Source organism: Arvicanthis niloticus, unplaced genomic scaffold (assembly GCF_011762505.2).
Source record: "Arvicanthis niloticus isolate mArvNil1 unplaced genomic scaffold, mArvNil1.pat.X pat_scaffold_215_arrow_ctg1, whole genome shotgun sequence".
Taxonomy (NCBI): domain Eukaryota; kingdom Metazoa; phylum Chordata; class Mammalia; order Rodentia; family Muridae; genus Arvicanthis; species Arvicanthis niloticus.
Window position 1 is genome coordinate 31,094 of NW_023045886.1, and position 25,242 is coordinate 56,335.

General features: G+C 46.5%; 1 long non-coding RNA gene and 2 pseudogenes across 2 annotated transcripts; 1 reads left to right on the forward strand and 2 right to left on the reverse strand.

Annotated features, from left to right (window-relative positions):
* Positions 1 to 1,947: 1,947 nt before the first annotated feature.
* On the reverse strand, positions 1,948 to 5,991 carry LOC117701711 (H-2 class I histocompatibility antigen, L-D alpha chain-like; annotated as a pseudogene). Its single transcript, XR_004605806.2, has 6 exons — positions 5,835 to 5,991; positions 5,362 to 5,631; positions 4,927 to 5,202; positions 3,088 to 3,363; positions 2,845 to 2,960; positions 1,948 to 2,283 (listed from the first exon to the last, which is right to left on the reverse strand). The product of XR_004605806.2 is annotated as an H-2 class I histocompatibility antigen, L-D alpha chain-like (transcript).
* A 127-nt stretch (positions 5,992 to 6,118) lies between these two features.
* Positions 6,119 to 20,561, forward strand: LOC143433761 (uncharacterized). Its single transcript, XR_013070254.1, has 3 exons — positions 6,119 to 6,605; positions 11,975 to 12,077; positions 18,860 to 20,561. It is a non-coding gene; the product is annotated as an uncharacterized LOC143433761 (long non-coding RNA).
* Positions 16,234 to 16,731, reverse strand: LOC117701713 (small ribosomal subunit protein uS19 pseudogene; annotated as a pseudogene).
* Positions 20,562 to 25,242: the final 4,681 nt, after the last annotated feature.

A 25,242-nucleotide genomic window follows, 5' to 3' on the forward strand; every position in this document is an offset into this window, starting at 1 on the left:
ACAGGAGATCCCCTTGTCCACAGGGAAGAGACCTCTGTGGAGACCACAGACAGCAGGGCACTGATCCCTGTCTACACTGCATCTGCCCTGTGTCTGCACTTCCAGGGTACAGTTGTTTTAATGACTCAATCGAAGTAGGAGAGGATTTGTCACTGACTATAACACAGAATAATGATGATAGTGTGGTAGAAGTTATGTAATCTGTGACCCTCTCACTCTCTCTCTGACCTTCACTCACACTTATGAGCTGATGAGTTAAGGGACATGAATGTCAAAGTTATGAGAGACACTGGATCTGATAACCAAGTTGGCCCCAGTGTTCCTCAGTCTCTGCAGTGTGGACACTGGAAGAAAGATAATTCTCATGCCAGAGAGTACACACTGGTGATGTGAGGTATCAGCCCTGATCAGTAGTGTGAGGAAAAATTAAATTCATACGGTTTTTTTTTTTTTTTTTTTTTTTTTTTTGATTCTGTGGTGTTTGACCTGATCTCTTTTCTGATTCGCTGGGAACTTCATGCTCTTAGGTTTCATCCTGACTATCCTAAGGAAGCAGCTGGCCTTAGGCAGCTCCACAGAAAGGATCTGTCTCTGTTACTTTTCTTCTTATTTTATTCTATTTTGAGACAAGGTCTGTCTCCACAGCTCTGGCTGTCTTGGAACTCACCATGTAGACCAGGCTGGTCTTGAACTCACGGAGTTTTACCTGTCTTTGCATCTTGAATGCTGGGATTAAAGACCTGTGTCATCACACCTTCTTTAGTTATTTTTCTATGACTATGATAAGGCACTGTGATCCAGGTACTTACAAATGTGTGTTTAATTGGTTCTCTAGTTTCATAGGGTTTGAGTCCATTATCAAACAAAAGAAATGTGTGGTGGAGGAACAATGTGAGCTCACACCTCTATCTGCACACCAAGGGAGAGACACTGGGAACACTGGGAGTCTCCCCTCCCCAACCCTCTCAGCAGGGATTTACTGGCTTGCTCTCATGAGGTCACAGCACAATGGGGGCACCTAGATCCCTGCACTCACACTGGTCCTTGCTCTCATCTGAGAACAATGTCAGGAGACACAGGTCTATATCACATGTTGGCTTGTTCTCTCTGCAGTCTAGAGTTGTAGGCATAGGACACAGTGTTCAAAGTGTCCATGTAGGGGTTCATGCACATGGTGATGCATTTCTTTTCTGAATTATCTAAGGAGCCCCAGGATTTCTGATGTACTTCCTGAAACACCTGTTACTCATCTTCAGTAGTTCCTTCACATAGGCTATGGTGATCTGCACTTTCACCTGCTCTATAATGGCCCCTGGGTCCAGCTTTCCACCACAATGTCATTAAAGTCCAGCCGAGCCACTGCCCATGGCTGCACAGTGAACCAGGCACAGCCCACCATGGGTGCCTGAAGCCTGGAAGTTTTTAAAACCTCAATACCCAGCCCCAGTGACACTTCTCCAACAATGCCACACATCCAATCCTTTCCCAAGAGTTCCATCAGCTTGATATGAAGTATTCATTCTTATGAGCCTGTGTGGCTGTTCTCATTCAAACCAGCACAGAATTCTCTATGAAATATAAGATAGCAGTGGGATTCTAGAGATGTGTCCATTGCAATCTGACAGAAATACCCTCAAACAGGGGACTCTGCTGAGTACCTTCCCTGTGTCCTTGTGACCACAGACTCTCAGAATGTGCTTCATAGTGATGGAGAGAGCAGAGCTGGGACGTAACACAACCCAGGAGTGACCCCTTCAGAGATAATAACACACTGAGTCCCCCTGGGCACAGCCCTGTTCAAACTCAAGTCCCACAGCCTCATCCTGTCCCACCAGATACGCACAGCTTGTGACACAGATTCTGGAAGGTTCTCCATCTGCCATTTATCTCTTCAAAAATGTCTAAGTATTCTCAATCCATTAAATTAAAAAGCCATCAACACTCACGTCAAGATTTTAAAAATCAAGGTCTCATTCAGATTCTTATTCTCAGTGTGGAAGTGAGGAGCTGCAGCTCAGGGCAGCATGGAGCTGACAGGATACAGATGTCCCCCAGTGTTTGGCTGAATCAAGAAGTTTGGCTGTGGAAGGAAACTCAGGCAGTGCAGGGACAGGGCCTTGGTGTGCAGTGGTGGACTGGGCTCCACGGTTCTTCACATTGAGCCCATAAGCTCACAGGGAACATCAGACACTGTTGTCTAAAGAAAACTGAGGGCTCTGGATGTCACAGGAGAGACCTGAACACAGTCTGTCACTCAGTCCACTCCAGGCTGCTGTCTTCAGGCTAGAGAATGAGAGTCATGAACCATCACTGTGAAGACAACATCCCAACAACCCACACATCACACACATGAGATTCTGGAAGTCCCTGAAACACAATCATGTCCACATTGTCCATATTACCCCTCCCCAGTCAGACCCCAGAATGTCACCTTTACAATTTGGGAGAGACATATCAGAGCTCTGGGAGCTGTCCCTGCCTAGGGTAAAATATATTAAGAAATATGAATAGCAAGGACTGACACAGGCTGCAGGATGATTACAATAGAGAAGCTATTATGGGTTTCCAGAGCTCCCAACCTCTCCTGCTTCACTCTGATGGCATCAGGGACAATACTGTCACACAAATTCTCCTGGAGCTGGAGTATAGTTTCCTACTTTTCCATCTGTGAGAAGACAAGCTGTGAGAGTTCAAACAATATCTTGACACTAGGAAGTTTCCAGAACTGACAGCAGAACCAGTTGGAGACAGAAGCAATAAAGTGTGTGTATTTGTTTTCCATTAATGTGCAGAGCACACTTCTAAAGAAAAATGGGAGAAAATGGAGACCCTGCCCTTTCCTACCTCTGTTTCTCCTCCTTTTTATCACAAAAGCCACCACAGCTCCAATGATGGCCATAGTTCCAAGGACAACCAGGACAACAGTGATCCCCATGTTGGAGTCTGTGGTGGAGGAGGCTCTGGGAAGGACAGGGACAGGAAATGAAGGTGAGGGTTATGACCCCAGCTCTCAGCCCTGACCAGCTCAGGGTCTTCAGAAGGCTCCAGCTTCCCCTGACCCCAGCCCTGCACCCATACCCTTCTTACCCCATTTCAGGGTGAGAGGCTCAGGCAGCCCCTCATGTTGCACATGGCAAGTGTAATTCTGCTCCTTCCCAAGAGGCACCACCACAGATGCCCACTTCTGGAAGGTTCCATCCCCTGCAGGCCTGGTCTCCACAAGCTCCATGTCCTGGGTCAGGTCCTCCCCATTCAACTGCCAGGTCAGAGTGATGTCAGCAGGGTAGAAGCCCATGGCCCAGCACCTCAGGGTGACATCACCTTCGGAACTGGGGTGATGGGTCACATGTGCCTTTGGGGGATCTGTGTGGAAGATTTAAGAAATCCCACAATTAACAAGACAAACTGAAATCTACACAAGACAAAGTTAAATCAGTGATGATAGTGAACTATGTGTCTGACATTTCAACTGCCATCACAATAATGATCTGCAGATAAAGCTGGTCCCCTCAGCACAGAGCTGTACATTTTTAGGGGGGACTCAGAAGGTAAGAGGGAATCTAAATGAGCCAGCACATCAACATGGCCTTTTTCATATGATGTTCTACAGCATGAGATAGGTAGTCAAGCAATGGAAGATGGAATGGAAAATATTTAATTTATATATGACTTTAAATTCATGTCAAATAAGAAATTAGGGACAGGGCTACATGAAGGCTGCCCACAACTACTGCTGCCACTTCTGAGACTCAAATACTGTGGTCATCTTGCTGACCAGCATAACTGTCAGTCCTAGTGAACAGCCATCACAAACTGTGTAGCAGAAAGGTGGTGAACTTCTGACACTCAGCCAGAGAAAATGACTCCCAGCCCCTTTTTCTGAGGTGACAAGGTACAGGTGTGTTACACAGGATCCCTGGAGTGTGTGCTGTGGACCCCAGTGCAGCACTCACTGGAACATATCAGGCTCACAGGGTGTGTGGATCTTCCCTCTCACTTCAGCCCTGGATTGCAGAAGACCCTGTCTCTCAGAAAGTCCAATTCCTGATTCACTAGGGGGAGCACAGTAACTTGTGGGGGCAGAGGAAGAGCAGGAGGCTTCTGGATGTTTAGTTCTGACAGGAAACAGTCTAAGCTCACTAGAACCTCTCCTTTAATAAGAACCCTGAATTAACTTCTCTAATTATTCAGGTTAGGTGTCTCCCCTGGCACCTGTGGAGACTGATACAAATAATACAAGGGCATTGTGAAACAGGATCACTCCAGTGCAGACAAAAACTGACTAGAAGCAAAATATTGCCTTCAAAAAATGTAAAGAAAAAAGAAAGTAAGAAATAAGAAAAAGAGAGAAAGGGGAAAAAAAAGAAATTCCACAGTTTATATTCCTCCAGGGTACCCCATTAGGACTCATGTGACCATTCACCACTGTAGGAATAGATAGAATTGGGATGTCGAAGGGATGCAAACCCCAGAGACAGCAGAGATCTGTGAGAATGTATTCTTTGTAAAGTTCTAGAAACTGGGGGAACCAGCCTAGTGTAGGGGAGTCCATGTCTCCCATCAGGTAAAGGAGACTTCCTGTTCTGCCGTGTAAGGGCTGACATACTCAGCATGACAGGAGTTAGTGTCCACAGACAGTGGGTGTGGGCAGAGAACCTGGCCTGGGAGAGACCATGGCTGACAGCAGGGAGCCGCTATTATTAAGTCATGAAATTGTCTCCTTCCCTCCTGAGACAGACTGGGAACTGTCCAGGGAGAAGGCTGAGCCCTGGGAGAGTCAGTGCAGTCATTGTGATGAGTATCAGAAGACATAAGGACACTCTTTCCCCTCTGAGACAGGAGCATGACCCCAGCTGATGGTTTCTTCTTCCCCAGGACTGAGCCCCGGCCGGAGGGCGGAGGGAGGAGCTGCCCGCGGCCCTGCACCTGTGCGCAGCAGCGTCTCCTTCCCGAGCTCCAGGTATCTGTGGAGCCACACCACGCACGTGCCCTCCAGGTAGGCCCTGTGTCTCTCTGCATCACCAGCCTGCTCCCACTTGCGTCGGGTGATCTGCGCCGCCATGTCCGCCGCTGTCCAGGTTTCCAGGTCTTCATTCAGGGCGATATAATCATGGCCATCGTAGGCGAACTGCGTGTACCCGCGGAGGAGGCTCCCGTCGGACCCCATGTCACAGCCAGTCATCCTCTGGAGCGTATGAGAACCTGCGGGACCCCCGGTCAGCGCCGCCCACCTGCCCCGGCCCCGCCCACCCGCAGACTCCTCCTAACTGAAAGGGAAACGTGTCCCTGGTGCCTGGACTTGGGGCCAGAAAACCGTCCTGGAAGTGGAGGAGTTGTGACCTTCGACCCAGGGTCACTCACCGTCCTCGCTCTGGTTGTAGTAGCGGAGCAGGGTCCTCAGGTTCACTTGGTAAATCTGCTCATTACTCTTCGCGATCTGTGTCTGCTCCTCCCAATACTCCGGCCCCACCTGTTCCATCCACGGCGCGCGCGGTTCATATCTCGGATTCTCCTCATCGCTGTCAAAGCGCACGAACTCCGTGTCGTCCACGTAGCCGACAGAGATGAACCGGGGTTTCCCGAGGCCGGGCCGTGACACGGCGGTGTGGAAATACCGCAGGGAGTGTGAGCCTGGGGGTGGCACTTGGTGAGACCCGACCTCCTCCCGGGACCCCGGGCGGGTGCGCGGGCCGGGAGGGGAGCAGGGCGGGAGAACACGGGATGCGCGTTGAGAAGGGGCGAAGGGTCTGGTGGGCGACGAGGGGACGCGGCTTCCCTGGTGCTGCCCCCGCCCCTCCCCCCAGAGCCGGTTTCCCTCCCGACGCCGCACTCACCTGCGCAGGTCTGAGTTGGGGCCAGGGCAGCCACCAGCAGCAGGAGCAGAGTGCCCTGAGCCATTGCCCCCATCTGGGATCCAGGGCTTCTGAGTCCTGCGGGCTGCATGGACTTTATAACTAGTGGCCACCACGATGCTGGTTGGTTCCCCAGGATCTGGTCACCCAATAGGGGTGAGATGTGCCAATGCATTATCAGCTTCTGGGCAGAAGGACCTATCCCAGGTTAGGAGCAGAAGTGAAACTGGAGAGATGGCCAATCCCCAGCCCTAGGCTTTCCCATCCCAGACCTCACCACCTGGAGACTAAGACTTTGCCTGCACCCTGTGCTGTGGACAGAGCTCTGTTTGTCATGGTGTCTCTGAGTTCTGACCTAGGAGCTGTCTGGACACTAGGAGAGACCCACAGGCCAGACTCTCTGTGTCCTCTCCTCCACACTTCCTCTTTTGTCTTCTCTTCAGAAATCAGACCCTGGAGTCTTCTAGAAGAAAAGCCACTTTCAGGAATATAATGGTGACACAGCAGTTTGGGATACAGTGGAGAGATGCTTCTCCTTAAAGCAGAGGCGCTGGCCTGCAATCCCCACAGGGACCTGACATAAACCAAGCTCTATTTTCCCCCGCAGAGTGGGCTCACACAGCCAAGCCTGACTGCAGGACTTTCATCTGTAAGAGGAGACATTGCCTCTTCCCTCAGTATCCATCTTGTCAGCCTTGGGCTGAGACACAGATTCCTGGTGTTACTTCCTAGATGAAGAGTCTGTGGTTCCAGGTCAGTATTTCTTTTTTTTTTTTTTTTTTTTTTTTTTTAAGGATCTTTATTCTGGGTCCTGGGTTTGTCCATGTGGATCTGGGTCATTGCATCAGCACAGTCGACTCCCTTGTCCACTGGGAAGAGAGACCCCTTTGGAGACTACATAGAGCAGGGGGCACTGGTTTCTGGCTACAGTGCACTTGCCCTGTGTCTGCACTTCCATTGCTTTAGTGACTCAGTCACAGTAGGAGAGGAACTGTAATTAACTATAACACAGAATAATGATGATAGTGTGGTAGAAGTTATGTAATCTGTGACTCTCTCACTCCCTCTGACCTTCACTCACACTATGAGCTGATGAGGTGAGGGACATGAGTGTCACAGCTGTGTAGGACAGTGGATCTGATAACCGAGTTGGCCTCAGAGTTTCTCAGGCCTGTGCAGTGTGGACACTGGAAGAAAGATGATTCTTATGCCAGAGAGTACACATTGGAGATGTGAGGTATCAGCCTTGATCAGTAGTGTGAGGAAAGTAAATCTATACAGGTTTTGATTCTGTGGAATTTGACCTGATCTCTTCTCTGATTCCCTGGGAACTTGATGCTCTTAGGTTTCATCCTGACTAACCTAAGGAAGCAGCTGGCCTTAGGCAGCTCCACAGAAAGGATCTGTTCTGTTACTTTTCCTCTTATTTTATTCTATTTTGAGACAAGGTCTGTCTCCACAGTTCTGGCTGTCTTAGAACTCACCATGTAGACAAGGCTGGCCTTGAACTCACAGAGTTCTACCTGTCTTTGCATCCTGATGCTGGGATTATAAGCCTGGGTCATCACACCTGGCTTTAGTTATATTTCTATGGCTATGATATACACTGTGACCCCCAGCAACTTATAAATATGTGTTTAATCTGTTCTCTAGTCTCAGAAGGTTTGAGTCCATGATGGCAGAGGAAAGGTGTGGTGGAGGAACAGTGGGAGCTCACACCTCTATCTGCACACCAAGGGAGAGACACTGGGAACAGTGAGAGTCTCCCCTTCCCCACCCTCCCAGCAGGGATTTACTGGCCTGCTCTCATGAGGTCACAGCTCAGTGTGGGCACCCAGATCCCTGCACTCACACTGGTCCTTGCTCTCTTCTGAGAACCGTGTCCTGAGGAACAGGTCTCAGTCATGTGTTGTCTTATTCCCTCTGCAGTCAAGTTTTAGGCATAGGACACAGTATTCAAGGCATCTATGCAGCAGTCCATGCACATGGTGATGCATTTCTGCTCTGAGTTATCCAAGGAGCCCCAGGCTTCCAGATGCACTTCCCGAAACACCTGTCAGTCATCTTCTGCAGCTCCTATGCACTGGCTATGGTGATCTGCACTGTCACCTGCTCTATAATGGCCCCTGGGTCAGCTTCCCACCTCCTGTGCCATCAAAGTCCAGCCAAGCCACTGCCCATGGCTGCCCAGTCAACAGTTAACAATTTGTTAAGACACAGTGTCTTATCATAGTCATAGAAAAGTCCACCACAGGTGCCAGAAGCCTGGAAGTTTTTAAACCTCAATGCCCAGCCTCAGTGACACTTCTCCAATCAGTCCACACATCCCAATCCTTTCCACCAGCTTTCCAATGAGTCCCATCAGCTGGATATGAAGTATTCATTCCTATGAGCCTGTGTGGCTGTTCTCATTCAAACCAGCACAGCATTCACTGTGAAATGTAAGATGCCAGCAGGGTTCTGCAGATGTGTCCAGTGCAATCTGATAGAAATACCCTCAAACAGGGCACTCTGCTGAGTTAGCATCTGCCTCTTTGCCTCTGTCTCTTCCTGCTCAGCCCCTCTCTGTCTCTGTCCCTCAGATCTCACCCCATCAGTGCCCAGCATCCCTCCCTCCTGAGCTCTGCACTGACCCTGTCTCTTCCTGTGCATCTAGTTTCTCTCAGTGCTCAGCCAGCATGCTGTGAATCAGCTGTGTATTTTCCTTATGTAAACATTTCCATAGTGGCTGGAGAGATGGCTCAGCAGCTAAGAGCACTTGTTGCTGTTGCAGAGGATCCAGGGTGAGTTCCATCAGCACATGGCGGCTGTCAACCATCTGTAACTTCAGTTCCAGAGGATCCAATGCTTGTGCACCTACATACTCATATATGAAAAATAAATACATCTAATAATATTAAAGTTAAAAAATATGATTGGAAAATTGCTCCCTCTCTTTCTTCTACCCATCTAGTGTGTGAGGCCAGGGGCTGAGGACACGGGTCTGTTTAGATAATACTCTATCACCAGACAATGAAGCCAACACTGGAAGAAAACAGGAACAGATACTTGAAATAAAGCGGACTGAAAGCCAATTTGTTAAAAACATAAAATTAAAGATAGAGAAGATAATTCATTGTATGGTCCTACTGTGAACAGTGTATCATCACAGGAAGAAGACACAGTGTGTGCTCATGTTTGCACTTGAGCAGATGTTTTATTTTTGATTCCCTATAAATAAGATGAATTCCACTCAGAGGTCTGAATGCTAATTTGTAACAGACTATGACATCACATTATCCAGAGTGTTTTTGCAGAGAAAAGTGTCCCCTTTCCCCATCTTCCCTCCCACTGCAGACCCTCCAGGGTCTCACCTGTTGAAGATGAAGCATCACAGTCTTGGGCAACATCGCCCCCTGGTGGAGGAAACACAGAGGAATGAGTTTGAGCCCACAGAGCTGAGGGTAAAGGGGATCCAGGCTGACTGAGCTGCCCCAGGGCCTCCTTTCTGTCTGCAGGTCTCCAGGGGTGTCAGGTCTCATGCTGCACTGCTCTCATCAAACTTACATCCAGAAGAACTTTCTATGCTTTTCCACCTGTGAGAAGAAAACTCCCTGTAAGAGGGGAGGCAGGAGGCAGAGCCATGAGTGCTAAATGGAGCTGCAAAGCCCCAAACAGAGTAGTTCCAGAACTCTGACATGGATTGTGATGTTGATTTTTTGATGTCAGGTGCATGTGGGATAACTAAAAACCCAAATTGGAGGGCAACATCTGTGAGGAGTTTTTGCTTAATTTCAAGTGGGTAGAACAATTTCTGATCCTTTTCTTTGATGTAGGAAGACACATTTGTAGTCCAGAATATTTGAGTTGGAACTCCTTCCCCTTCTCATCTGGGTCACCCCTGCTGGTTCTGAAAGCCTACATGAAGACATGGAAGAAAAAAAAAGGCTTGCTCTTTGTCTGCTTGCTCTTGCTGCATCTGTGGGACATTCCTGCTTGCCCTCCTTGCTCTGAGTAATGACAGCAGACTTACATTTATTTATGAATGCCTAGGCTTTATGCTAGGCCTGTTCCCAGCTATCTCATATTCAGTTATCCCGTTTATACTATTCTAGTTCTGCCATGTGGCTGGTCACCTCTCCTCAGTTTCACACATCCCACTTCCTCAGAGTCTGGATGGTGAATCCCCCATGCTTCTCTCTTCCTAGAGTTCCTCTCTCTGACCAGAGTCCTGCCTTCTACTCTCCTTTACTACAGGACATAGGCCTTTTATTTTACCACTCAGAAGGTGCTTTAGGTAGGCAAGGTAGGACAGAGACTCATCTTCACACAGTGAACAACAGCATTACCTCAACATTGCCCCCTTTAGTCCTATAAAAGGCTCTTTCTCTGACATCATAAACCATATACAATGAGAGCAAGTATAAAAACATAACTATAAAAAATTAAAAATTTAATTAAGAATTATTATTTAAAATTATCTTTAATTCTTTAATCAATTTTATTTAACTGTTTACTTAATTAAGAAGAATTAATTTTAAAAATTAAGAATATTCATTCTGAATGTAAAAAGTATAAGAATAGCATTCAAATTTTTCTGGTTTGAAAAAAATGTCTGGTTCATTTGTATTTGACAACCATTGAGAAATTACTCTATTATCTATCCAATGAATCCAAAGTCCTATCTATCCTGTGAGTCCAAAGGTCTTTGCCTAATTTCCTTTCTATTGTAACTTGAAATTATTCACCTAAAAAAAAGTCTTCCTAGACCTAAATCGTTTTCTTAAATCCTAAACAACTTAAGCTTTACTCTGAGCCTGTAACTACCTAGTCATCTACCCTATCAGTGACCTGAGAAAGATAAATATTCCCTGAGAAAACAGGAAGTGCAGGGCAAGCAGCTTCCTTACAAAGCTGTGGAAATGGCAGACATGTCTGGCTGCCTGGACAGTCACCCAAGATTCTCCTGCAGTGCTGGGGCATCCATCTTCAGGCTACTGGCCCAGTATATGACAGACTTTTTTTGTGAAGCAGGAATATTGAAGGACTTCCTCAACGTGTCTTGGGAAAGCTCACCAGTCAACTTCCTCTGTGTCCTGCTTGTCACTGTTAGGACAGCATGCAGGCTGCGGTTGAAGCAAGGGCAGGTGTTTGGCTGGTGTCCAGCTTTGCCACATTTGAAGCAAACTCCATATGGAGGATCTTCACTGCCCATCATCCTCTCTGAAGTAGAACGCGGTGCTGCCAGGCACAGTCATGTCTCACTGCTACCGAAAGCCTTGTGTTAATAAAACATTTTGTATGCCATAACCTGTAGATCTCTGAGATTTTTGAAGGCCATCTATTTTCTATAGTATATCAGAATAGACAAATGTTGCTTGTTTCTAGCCATGTACTATCTGTTCAACTTTGGAAACATTTATAAAAGGCTAAAGAGAGCTTATTTCTGTGATTAACACAACTAGTACCTGACACGTCCATAAGTTTGATTGCCTGAATACCCACTTACATTTCTTAATTATCTTGAACTGTTTTCAATAGTTTCTTTCAAGGACTAGAACTTTACATTACATTTTAAAATGAATTGCATAGGGACAATACCTTAAACAAGAGTTCAAGCATGTATATGGTGTTGTAGCAAAATATAAGTTTAAATATCTCTCAATGTAAAAAAATTCAAACCAGTGTGAAATATGTGAGACTAGTAGTTCATGCTGTTTAGTCTAGAAGCAGAGTCAACATCTACCCTTGTATCCTGTCATCCCTTTATGGTCCTGACATGGAAACTTCTGCTTTCTTTGGAAAGTTAGTTATATCAAGTGATGGTTTCCTGGAGCACACACATAAAAGAATTTTTTGCTAAAAGAGACACAGGAAAAGGATGTTTTGCTATAGCAGACACGTGAAAGGACCTGTGATGCAGGAGTATAAATATGACCCCACAGACAGTCGGAGATGAGCACTGAGCTTCGGTTTAGTTTGCTCTGCCTTGCTGTTCTTCACTAAGGACAGCATGTATTGGTTTGCCTTATGTAATTATTGAGATCCACTAGTGTTAACGCTGTCATTGAGAGAAACTCTACAAAGAACCTCTCCTGAGGTTTCTGCTGTTTCTTGGTTGCTGAGTGTTGCAGTTTCTTCAGGATTGAAGTACAGTTGCTGGTTCGGGCTTGGCGTCTGCCTGCCGAGAGGACTGGACTGCAGCTGTTATTTGTATTCCATGTTTTCTGCTGGACTGAACTGCTGGTAAGGAGATTGAACTCACCCCAAAGAACTAGTATTAAACAGGTCTGCATCCCCCATATCCTAATAACTTTTCTCTTCCACTGCCTCTTCTGGGTGGTGGGCGAAAGGAAAGGTTGAACATTCATTAAAGTAGGTTGAGAAAAATTCATGCCTACAAACCCTGCTTTTTCTTCTCATCCCTTCTCCCACTTCAACTATAATATTAGATTATAGAGAAAGAAAGACAGAAGAAAGAAAAAGTGAAAAAATTCCTGAATCTAATCTCCTTTCCTTTGTTTCCTCCCTGACCAGGACCTTTAAGATCTTGTGTCCACCCCTACTTTCACAAGGACAAACATTCTACACCCAGTCAACAACCAAACACCTACCATCCCACTTTTGGAAATGAGGGCTTAGTGTTCTTAAAATTGTTTCCCCCTTTCTGGGAATGATGATATCTTTCATGGGTCCTAAGATAATTAGGATAATGGTCAAATCCTAAGAAAGCTAGCTTTCTTTGCTGTCCAGTCTCTGCGTGAGGGGACAGTGCAGGGATTAACTGAAGTCCTGATGGAGCAGTCTGTGAGGCTGGAAGACATTAACTAGATGTTTTGAAGTTGTTCTGGATGAATATTTCTGAGGAGACAGCTATTGAGGCAGTTTGAGGTTGGATCGTCCAGGCTATTTGTCTTCTTTGGTGTCTTGTCCTTTCTCTGTAAACACACAAACTTTTATAGGTAATACACATTTCTGCATCAACACATGTATGGGATGTACAATGTGTACAGATCTCAATACGTCTGTTTGTGCTATATACTAAAGCTGCAATGTAAATATCCACCCATGCCATAGGAAAGAGTGACTGGAGAAGCCATGTGGACTCTGTAGCCAACAAGACTTATTGGCTATGAATAGCTGAAGTCCTGGCTGGAGACATTCATGTCTCAGCCATTTTCTGAGCTGTTTCCCTGCAGAGGGAAGAGAATCCGTGTTTTGTTTTGTTGTTCTATTTGTTTTCTTCCTTCATTTTTGCAGCTAAGATTTTCAAGGAGGTCTCCCCTTGGTCAAATCTAATCTCTATTAATTTTGAAGGAATTCATAGCTTTTCCTTCTCTTGTTGAAACAAAGGCAAAACATGTCCCTGAACTCCACACATTTCCTGTCCTTCCACTTCTGAGGTTCTCACATACATATGCTGATCTGATCCAGCAGTCCTTTCTCAACTCCAGTGTTTGTCAGCAGCTGTGTTTCCTGTCTCTAGACCTGTAACCAGACTTCAGACAAAGCAGATTCCAGGAGGGGAGGTAGAGTGTGTAGTCCATGAGGAGGAGCCCTGCACTTGTGTGCACACATGTAAGGAGCTTGACGAGTTTGCTAATTCATTCAGCAGAAGTCTGGGGAATATGTGTGGGGATGGATTTTGAGGGTGTGGGATAATGGTGGAAGGAAGATAAAACTGGGTCAGGCTGTTTTTGATATGGGAACTCTGTGTGGAGACTGTAGCTTTAGTATGGAAGCTTTCACATTTTAAAAAGCTGTCAGGACTGTGTTTGAATCTTTGGCTGAAGTACTTATCAAAAGATGGTCCACTGAAAAAGAGTTAAAGATGAGTAATATCTGTTTGATTAGTGTTGCTAGGGGGATTTTAAGGCTCAGGGAATATGCGATGGCAGAGTGGTCATGCTGTGTAAACCTAGTTCTTTGCCATGGGATGGCCGAGAAATCATGTCCTTCACTGATCCTGTCAGACACATAACATTGAGAGGGGCACCAGCACATGTGAAGAGCTTTGTCGTTGTCCTTTTCCTCATGCCAGACCTTAGGTTTGGAGACGCTGCTGCTGAAATGGATGGATTACATGCAGTGGGTTTAATTGTTAACAGGCTCAGGTAGCAGAACCCAACTGCTAAAGGCAGGGTGATTGTAACTGTCATAATGGGAAGCACAGACAAAGTAATGTCCATGATGGACTACCCTACCCATGGTAGGTCATCACAGCCAAAGTGAATTTTATAGTGCCTTGACTCCCATGGAACTTTGGTTGTGGCTAATCAATCATGGTGTTTCTATGCATGGAATACATAAGAAAATGTCTTAGTCAGTGTGATATTGCTATGAAGAGACCTCACGAACACAGCAAACCTCATTAAAGAAAGCATTTAATTGCAGCTTGCTTGCAGTTCCAGAGGTCAGTCCATTCTCATCACAGTGAGATGCACACAGGCAGCTATGGGGCTGAGGAAAGGAGCTGAGAGTTCTACATATGGATCCATAGGCAGGAGAGAGAGAGAGAGAGAGAGAGAGAGAGAGAGAGAGAGAGAGAGAGAGAGAGACACTAGGCCTGGCTTGGCATTTTGAAAACCAAAGCCTTCTCTCTGACTCATGTCATCAGACAAAGCCACATTACTCTAACGAGGCCACACCTCCCACACCCTTGTCAAGCAGTGCTATTCCTTGATGATCAAGATTTCAATATATGAGCCTATGGCAGCATTCATATTCAAACCACAACATTCCACTTCCAGGTCCCCATAGGCTTGCAGCAATCATAATCATAAGGCAAAAATGCATTCAGCCCAACCTTAAAAGCCCCATAGTCTAATGGTGTATAACAATCTCAGTGCATTGTAAACTTCAAAGTTCTAAGTCTCTTCTGAGACCCATGCAATCCCTAAGCTGTAACCCCTAAAAAATCAAAATAAAAAAGCAAATAGATCACATTCTTTATCCACACCCTGGCACAGGATGTGCATCTCCATTCCAAAATGAAGGAAAGGGACCATAGTGGGGAAATACTGAACCAAAGCAAGACCAGAAACCAGCTGGGCAAACTCCAAACTCTGCATCTTCATGTCTGATGTCACAGCACTCTTCAGACCTCCAACTCCTGTCAGCTTTGTTGACTGAAACACACCTCTCTCTCTTGGACTCTTGGTTCAGCTCCCGCTTAACGAGGTGTCCCATAACTGTGGCATCCCCAACATGTGAGGTCTCCAGTGGAATCCAGTCTTCAGTTTCATAGCTTCACACAGACGTCTCTCTGGGCCTCCATGCAGGGACAGCCCTGCCTTATACCTGACCTTAGTGACCATTCTTAGCTGAGAAGAGAGATTCCACATCTTTCCTGTATTTTAGACTCTGAAGACACCAGAACACTGTGGCTGAAGCTGATAAGTTCTGCTGCTTGCTGGAGCTGAAACTTCACCCCTGGCTCAAATATGTTTTCAACAGCCTGCTGGTTTTGGTCATTTCCTTCAGTGCTTAAACTTTAATTCCCATTCAGAAGTTGTAATCTGAGCTGGTTGTGATCTTGTTCTGGAGTATGCAGTCCCTGTGTTCTTTGTATTACCAGGGATTTTTATTCAATTTTATCTCCTTGAGCACTGGACTTAGCTCCATTAAATTTCATGGTGCTTCTTACATGTTGTGGTTTTCCTTGATTAGCTGGTCCTTTTTATTATAGATCTGTATAAGAGCAACCACTAATAGCCACAGGGCAGACTCAGTACTAGGCTGTCTTCAAATCTCCTCTGGCAATGCCATGAACCTAAAACCTCAACTTATTAGCCTCTGGCAGATTTTTCAGACAGGGGCAAATGCAGCCACATTTTTGGCCAAAAAAAAAAAAAAAAATCACAGAATTGTCCGTGTGCTATTAATATTGACCCCCTCTGACACTACACCAGCTTGTTCCCCTCTCAGTTCAAATCACCCTCAGCACTGTCTTCCATGCTCCTATGACTGTCCCATGAAGCCCCACTTGAAGCACTTGGTTACTTTCCAAATCAGCCCACAGTTCATCTACAAGCAGCACTGTCAGGCCTGTGACAGCAGTGTCATGCTCCTTGGTACCAAACTCTGTCTGAGTCAGTGTCCCATTGCTGTTAGACAAATCATGATCATGGCCACACTTATGAAATGAAGCATTTAATTGGGGCGTGCTTACAGCTTGAGAGGTTTGTCACGTTACTGTAATGGTGGGCAGCATGGTGGCACGCAGGCAACACGTGGTGCTGGAGAAGTAGGTGAGAGATCTACACCTGGATCCACAGCCAGAGGAAGAGAGAGAGGTTCTGCAGATATCCTGGGCTTTTGGAGCCCCAATTCCCAAGGCCACATCTTCTTCCCCCCACCCCCCACCCCAGGGACCAAAACCACCAGTTTTTATTGGCCTCGGCTACTTGAGGGGGATGAATCAGGAGGAGTGGGTGGTACCAATACCCGGCCGGCCGGCCGTGCTTCACAGGCTTGTAGGTGATGGAGAACTCGCCCAGGTAGTGTCCGATCATCTCTGGTTTGATTTCCACCTGGTTGAAGGTCTTGCCATTGTACACGCCCACTATGCTTCCGACCATCTCAGGCAGAATGATCATGTCCCTCAGGTGGGTCTTCACCACCTCTGGCTTCTCCATGGGCGGTGCTTCCTTCTTGGCCTTTCTCAGGCGCTTGAGCAGTGAGTGCTGCTTCTGCCGCAGGCCGCGGTTCAGGCGCCTTCTCTGGCGGGCGCTGTACAACTGCATCAGCTGCTCATAGGTCATGTCCAGCAGCTGGTCGAGATCCACGCCACGATAGGTGAACTTGCGGAAGGTGCGCTTCTTCTTCTGCTCCACTTCAGCCATCTTGGCGGCTGCTCGGAAAAGGAAGTAAAGCCACATCTTCTAATTGCCCCTAAGTACTTCCACTCCCTGAAGACCAAGCATTCAAATTCATGAGCTTAAGGGGCTGAATATTGAATATATTTTCCCTTCCATTTTTTAAAGACTGTCTGTAAAGTGCTTTATTGTATGCACCTGGCCCTTTAAAATGTATCCAGTTGCTAATCAACCGGCTCTGTAGAATTCTTAGCTGTTAGAACTGCTTGACACTATGACCTTAATTGTTGGTGCCTCTTGGATTTCTAGGACCAGGATAGTTTATTAGAAAACCAGCTGAGGCTGAGAAAGGGATTGGAGGAGCAGAGTGAGGGGAGAAGCAGTTGGTGCAGAAGATATTGTTGGGAGACAGTAGAGCCAGGAGGAGCTGACTGAGCAGATAGGCTAGAACAGTTGTTACAGTTCGGAGCTGCTGGTATTGGGAGGACTGGGAGAAGGGACTGTGTAAGCAGACTGTTGGGGAACTGAGGGAGGAAAGGTTGGGAGAAATGTTTGAAAATCTCTCTCTCTCTCTCTCTCTCTCTCTCTCTCTCTCTCTCTCTCTCTCCCTCCCTCTCTTCTCTTTCTCTGTCTCCTCTATCCTTCTTTCTTCTCTATCTAGTCATAGGGAGTGAAACCAGGAGAATAAAGGGTGGGAATAAAGAACCCAGAAAGTAACAGAGACCAGCTACAGGTCTCTCTGTGTAGCCTTGGCTGCCTTGGAACTCCCTCTGTACACTAGGCTGGTCTCGAACTCAGAGCTCAGTCTGCCTCTGGATATGCACAACCAAGTCGGGGCAAGTATTCTTAATGAAATCACCACAGAAGCCTACAGAATTTTTGTTTGATCATGTAAGTAAAACAATTGTCAACAAATGAGAGAAAGACTACATAATAGTGGCAAAACAACATCTTGGCTTGTGAATCAGTTTCTAGACTTGGGCCAGTTTACAGACCCAGGACCCCTTGAATGAATGAATGGTCAGGTTACCCTGAGTAAGTAAGTACCTTCTAAAATACCTAAAATGTTTGCTGCTACCCTTTCTCCAGTCCTTTCCTAGTGGGATGGACAGGCTTTCACTGGGATAGCCGTACACTAATCAGCCTTTCCAGGCTCTATTGGATATTGATCCAAATTAATGCTAATTTCAGGAGATCTCAGGACACATTATGGCACTTCAATTAGTAGACTCCTATGGAAGCCTAGTAATTAATGAGGTTTTGGCAGAAATCTGACTCATTGGGGTCCTGAATTCATCCTGTGGTTATTTTCCAGTCCCAGATTGTATAACTGGGATAGATATACTTAGAAGTTGGCAGAATTCTCATATTCGTTCCCTGACCTGTGGAGTGAGGGCTGTCATGGTTGGAAAGGCTAAATGGAAGCCTTTAGAGTTCCCTCTGCCAAGGGAAATAGTGAATCAAAGACAGCACCACATCTTTGTAACATTTTCAGAGCCTACTTTTTTTGTTTGTTTGTTTTTTGTTACTTTTTGAGACAGGGTTTCTCTGTGTAGCTCTGGCTGTCTTGGAACTCACTCTGTAGACCAGGCTGGCCCCAAACTCAGAAATTTGCCTGCCTCTGGCTCTCAAGTGCTGGGATTAAAGGCGTGCGCCACCACTGCCTGGCTTCAAAACCTACTTATATGATGGTTGTTAAACACTTTAGCCTCCCTTCTGGCCCACTACCCACCAAAAGTTATGGGAAACAAAGGATATGGGGGAAGTGAAACTGGGTATAAATGGTTCTTTGAAGCAAATCCTATCTGCTTTGTCTGGAAGTCAGAAGTTCAGTTCACAGGAGTCCTTAGGGACAGTTTGGTCTGCTCACAAACACTTCAGGGATATATCAGAAGTCCTGTTTGGTAGAGTCTGGATAGCACACAGGAATCATCAGCAGTGCACTACCCAGCAGAGACAGCCAGGCCTCTGCCTTGGGAGGAATCAGCAAGAGGGATGTGGACCAGTAGGAATGTCAGGAGCCGGTCTCAGCTGTCCCTCTCTCAGGGAAGCAAATATCAGCAAAGATACGAGTCCCACAAGGGTCACACAGCTAGACCTCTATGCAAGCCACACTCAGCCTCCATCACTGTCTGTCAAGTTCTATTTATACTCACTCCAAACATCAGGTGTCCTCCACAGATCTTACCTCAGCATGTGTGTCTGTTTCAGATGACATCACTCTGCCATCAGCATGAGTCCATGGAAGTGGCAAGAAGTCACAGCAAGCCACAGCACACAACTAGAAGTTTTTTGGTGCATTTCTCTCTGTGGAGTCCTGACAAATGCAGCCCAACTATGTTATGTAAGGCAGACCAATACACAGGTGCTGTTAGCAAAGAATACTTCATCACGTGTTCTTTCACGTGCTTGATTGAGATAACACCCCTTCACCTGTGTCCACTTCAACTAAATGTTCTTTTGCGAGTCTGTCTTAGCCTTCACTGGTGTCTACTTCAGAGAAATGTTCCTTCATGTGTTTGCAGCAGCAAAGCACCATCCAACACAATTGATTTTCCAAGGAATCCTTAAGTTTCCTGTTCAGAAACTGAACATTTGACAATGGGCCACTAAGTTACCTTGTGACCTCTGCTGCCCATAATGAGTTGGATATTTTCTGACCCAGCAAGTCATGAAACTGGACACACAGCCCTAACCTATTATCAAATGGAAGAGGTATAAAAGTAATCAGGCCTGGACAGGTCCTATAGGCACAAGGAATTTATATGAAGACTTTGCCCAAATGCCTATGGTCTCTACTCTTGTTACAACGTCATCTACTGCCAAGCATGCACCTACAGCCTCATGAGTTGTGCCTTATTATTGGAAGACTCGGGAAGAAGAGACTAGAGCCTGTCTTGCTGATTGTTCTGCATGTTGTACAAGCACCAGAAGTGGACAGCTGCAGCATTGCAACCCCTTTCTAGGAGAATCCTGAAACACACTTGTGAAGGAAAATCTTGACAGTGTGTGGAAGTTCAGGCCATACACATGGTAAAACATTTTATTTGGATGGAGAAATGTCCAGATGTATGATTGTCCTGTAATTCATTGTCTGTGGCCAATGGATCGGCTTGATGGACAGGGACTTGGAAAGAGCATGATTGGAGTCATCTGAGGAAGAAGCATGTGCATGGATCTCTCCAAATGGGGGAAGGGCGTGAAGACACTTGTGTCCCATGTACATGCTCATCAAAAGGTGACATCAGCTAGGGAGAAGTTCAATAATCAAGTAGGTAGTGACCCATTCTGTGGACAGTCAGAATGGTCAGCTGTCTCTGTCATTACCCAATGGGCCCATGAATGGAGAGACCATGGTGCCAGAGATGAAGGTTATGGATGGGCTCGACAATGTGGACTTCCACTCACTACAGCTGTATGGCTACAGCTGCTGCTGAAAACCAGATCTGCCAACAGCAGAGACCAACACTGAACCCCAGATGTGCCACCATTTCTGAGGTGACCAACCAGCAACCTGGTGGCAGGTCGACTACATTGGACCAGGTCCTTCATGGAAAGGACAACACTTGGTACTTATTGGAGTAGAATCTCATTCTGACTGTGGATTTGCCTTTCCTGCATGTGATGCTTCTGCTGAAACCACCATCAGTGAACTTACAGAATGCCTTAGCCACCATCATGCTATTCCACACAGAGTTCCATGTGGTAGTCTGACCAAGGAACTCACTTCACAGCAGAAGTGTGACAGTGGGCCCATGGTCATAGAGTTCTCTGGTCTTACCATGGTCTCCACCAACCTGAGGCAGATGGCTTCATAGAAAGATGGAGTGACTATCTGAAGACACAGTTACTGTGCTGATTAGGTGACAGCAGCCTGCAGGGATGAGTCACAAATAGTGGGACTTTCTTGGTCCTGCAGTGGATGAATAAAGACACAGAGACGTTATTATTATTATTATTTTATTATTATTATTATTATTATTATTATTATTATTATTATTATTATTATATTAGATGCTTAGCTTGTCAGACTTTCAGGTATTCTAACCTGACAAATACTGGCCTTTGTCCCCCCATGTGACCAGTTCTTTACCTCTTTCTCACAGACCTGGTACATGTCCTTCCCCATGTCATGCTGGTGAATCCTCCTGCCTCTGATTCTTCTCCCAGAGGCTCTCTCTCAGCCCGGAAGTTCCACCCTTACTCTCCTTTCTAGACATTGCCATTAGGCTAAGCAAGGGACAGCAATGTTAGGAGGTGTGATTGATGTACATCACCAAGGGGAAATTAGATTGTCTCTCCACAATGGGGGTAAGAAGGATCATGTCTGGGGTGCAGGAGATCCTTTAGGGCTTCTCTTAGTACTACCATGTCCTGTGATTGAAATCAATGGGAAACTACAACAGCCTAATCCAGGCAGAATAACAAAGGACACAGACTCTTCAGGAATGGCAGTAAGGTCACTCCTCCAAGAAAGGAGGTAAGACCTGCTAAGGTCATTGCTGAAAGTGGGGAAATGCAGAATGGGTAGTCGAGGAAGGTAGTTAGAAATATCAGTCAGGAAAGCAGGAGATCTGTCCCAGAACACTGAAGAAGACAGACACAGGAAGCAGAGGAGCAGTAACTAACCACATGGCAGAAAATAGTGTCAAATAAATGGGATTATGTATTATGAGCTAGCCAGGGAACCAGCCCAAGGTATTTGTCCAAAGCCTTAGCAAATAAGATAAGTCTCAGAGTCCTTATTTCTCTAAATAAAGAGGCCTTGTTGAACATACATGGTTACCTGCTAAAGCCATTTGACCAGTTGCAGAAATGAGGATTATAACTGATACACGCATTTCTGTTGTATTTGGTTAAGAATGTGTTTGTACAGATATTGCATTATCTTCTCTATTTCTTTATCATACGATGTAGCATCAATTAAGAGAGTTATCAATGGTTATCATATTTAAATTTGAGATGCCAAAAGGATCCCCCTCAAGGGACATTGCTACTTTTTCTAAATTTATGATGCATTTGTGATTGTTTGAGTCATAATTATCTCATGTTTCAATACTATCATGACCTGGTTATTGATTTCATTTGGAAGTTAATCATGACACAAGTAGACATGATTGTGTGTCAAGCTGTATATTACGAAATTAGTAAATGGTGTTTTTCTCAACACAGCTTGCTCCCAGATAACTGACACAGAGAGACTATGTTCTATTCAATGAGCTTTAAAGCAGGGATTTTCCCTTTAACCCTAAATCCTGTTTTGCGGTTTTCATGGGTCCTTATGATCTTCTGTCTGAAACACAACTTCTGAGTGAGATTACACCTCAGGCTCCTCACCTGATTGTTACTCAGCACCACACTCTCCAGTCACAGTGACATAGACACACACACACACACACACACACACACACACACACACACTCGGAAGAGGTCAGCTCAGGACATTTGGGAAATTTTACCAGGCCCCCTCTCCACCTGGAAGAGAGGTCATGGAACTTGTAGGAACCTCTCCCTTCCAGAAGGGACAGGCTAATCGCATTCCTCAGGAAGACCACAGGAGGGGACCGATCATTGCCCTCCCAGCCCCTCCCCCTGAAGATAAGAGAAACCCTTGCTACCTCATTCCCTAAGGACCAATCAGTTTAAAAGTCACACTGTTCTGCCAATCACATTGTGCCTAATAGCTGTTTCTCTACTCTACCCCTGAAAACTGTATTAAAACTGGCCAAACGGGTTGCCCAGGGCCGTCGCCTCTCATTTAGATGCAGGATGACCCCAGCACACTGGAACAATAAACTTCTTTTGCTTTTACATCGATCTCAGGCTCCATGTGGTTCACTTGGGAAGGGGAGGGGGGTGCCCGGTAGCTAAGGCTCATCAGACTCTTACATTTGGTTCATTGGCCAGGAATTGAGCCCCTGTGGGGGGACACCTGAGAGAGGTGAATTGGAGGAGCGGCTGGAGCAGGTACTGGGGTTTTGTCTGACTCCCTGTTTGTCATAGTCTTTGTAAGCCTGTCTGAACTTTCAATTTGCTTCCAAGTGTCTGGGCATCAAGAGTGGCAGGAAGACATGCCTAATGTCACAACCATGGGGAGCCTGTTGGAAGCTCCAGGTCCCCTGGAGGGAGTCGGGAAGACTCCCCTCCATTAGACCCTGCCCCCAAGTAAGCTGGCCGAGTCACCTGCTTACTGGAAACAGCGGGACAGAACCGGCTGGAGCTGAGTCTTGCTATAACCTGGTTTCTGCACCCATGGAAGGGGTGAACTGTGTGTTGATTGTCTTTATCTTTGTTCTTAGACTTGGATTTTCTACCCCAGTGGCAGGGAGAACTGTCTGTGTGTGTTGATTGTCTTTCTCTGTGTTTGTTGGTATTGGTTATCTTGTTCTGTGTTCTTGGACTAACAACATTTTTGAACATTGGACAGACTGAATCTAAGAAGGTCAGGTTCGTTACTCTCTGCATCTCTGAATGTCCCATCTTCAGAGTAGGGTAGCCACCTGTAGGGACCTTCAACTTGCAGGTGATCAAAGCAGTAGAGGAAAGAATATTTAGACCAGGATCCCTCAGGCACCCAGACCAAGTACCCTATGTAGTTACCTGGAAAATCTAGTGGAGGACCTACCACCCCTTCAGGGATAAAAGCCTTTCTTTCCCCAAGACCCACCTCACAGGTTCTGGACATCAGGAAAAAGGAAACACAGGAGGAGGGATCCAGACCTGAGAAGTTGATCCAAGACCCTTCAACAGTGGACCTGTTGCTCTAAGACCCTCCTCCTCCATATCCCCCTACCCTTGCCCCATGACCCTGCCAGTGCCAGCACCAATGCCAGGGTCCTCAGCTCATATGGAACTGGGACCATTGTACTCCCCTTTACTGGAGGGAGGTGTAGGAGGAGACCCCCAAGTTTCCAGACCCACCATGGAGACCCAAAGTCTGAGAACCATCTCCCCTGATACCATGATGGCTCTTTTGCTGAGGGCATATGGGCCTCTGGATAAGGGCAATCAGGCCATGCAATGTTGGTCCTTCTCTTCAGCCAACTTGTACAAGTAGAAGGCCCAACCCCCCCTTTTCAGATAACCCCAAGGGGCTGATTGATCTCTTTGAGGCTGTTTTATTTACCCATCAGCCCACCTGGGGTGACATCCAGCATCATGTGCAAGTGTTCTTCACTACTGAAAACCAAGAAATGATAATGCAGGAAGCCAGAAAGAATGCCCACTCAGACATGGGGGCACCATCGATTAGCCAGGTTGTTTTTTTTTTTTTTTTTGGTTTTTCGAGACAAGGTTTCTCTGTGTAGCTCTGGCTGTCCTGGAACTCACTCTGTAGACCAGGCTAGCCTCGAACTCAGAAATCTGCCTGCCTCTGCCTCCCAAGTGCTGGGACTAAAGGCGTGCGCCACCACTGCCCGGCATCCAGGTTGTTGTTAACAGTGGATCTCCCTCTGATTTGACCCGACTGGCATTTTTAATACAGCAGAACGTAAGGGGCATCTGAAAGTCTACTGCCAGGCTCCATTGGAAGGTCTCAAGGGGGCTGCACGATGACCCATCAATTTGACCAGGGTACGTGAGGTTAAACAGGGACCAGATGAGTTGCCCGAAGCCTTTCCAGAGAGACTCATGGAGTCATTCCACCAATATATACACCCTATAACCGCAGCAGCCAGGGGCACAAAGCTACTGTGACTGTGGCTTTTATAGACCAGGCTAGTAGAGATATCAGGAAAAATCTTCAGAGGCCAGAGGGACCACAGGATGGGTTGTTAAGGGATTTAGTGCAGGTTGCTGAGGAAGTCTGCATAACAGGGAGACAGAGGAAGAGGAGGAGCAGAGAAAGAGAAAGGAAGAAGATGAAAGGGAGATGAAAAAGAAAGGCTTCAGGAAAGGAATTTACAGAGAATCTTGGCTACAGTAGTTAGGGAAAGCAGAGAAGATAGACTCCAATCAAAGAGAGACAGAAAACCCCTTGAAAAAACCCAGTGTGCACATTGCAATGCAAAGGGCCACTGGACTCAAGAGTGCTCTAACAAATGGAAGCCGGGGTTGGGAAATCCCATATCTTGGGAAAAGCGCTTCCCAAAATGGCAAAGGTGTTATCCCTGGGTGAAGACAGTGATTGGTGTAGACGGGGTTCAGATCCCCTCCTGGAGCCTAAGGTAACTCAGAATGGAGGGGAAATCCACTCAATTCTTGGTAGACACAGGGTCTCAATACTCAGTCCACCTCCAAATAGATGGTCCCATTTCCAAGAAAAAAATCTTCCAAGGGTGGAAGAAAGACCTCTCCGACTGACTCCTGATGGAAGCTGAGGTTACCTCGTTTACAGACAGGAGCAGTTTTCTCCACGAAGGTCAGAGAGGAGCAGGTGCTGCTGTGGTAGATGGCACAAATGTCATCTGGCTGAAACTCTATCCCCCCCCCCCCCCCCGGCATGTCGGCACAGAAACTGGAGCTAATTGCCTTCACCAAAGCCTTGGAACTTGAGGCCGGCAAGAAAATTAACATCTACATGGATAGCAGGTGTGCCTTTGCCACAGCTCACGTCCTTCCCCCTCCCCTCCTCCTCCTCTTGTTCCTCCTCCTCC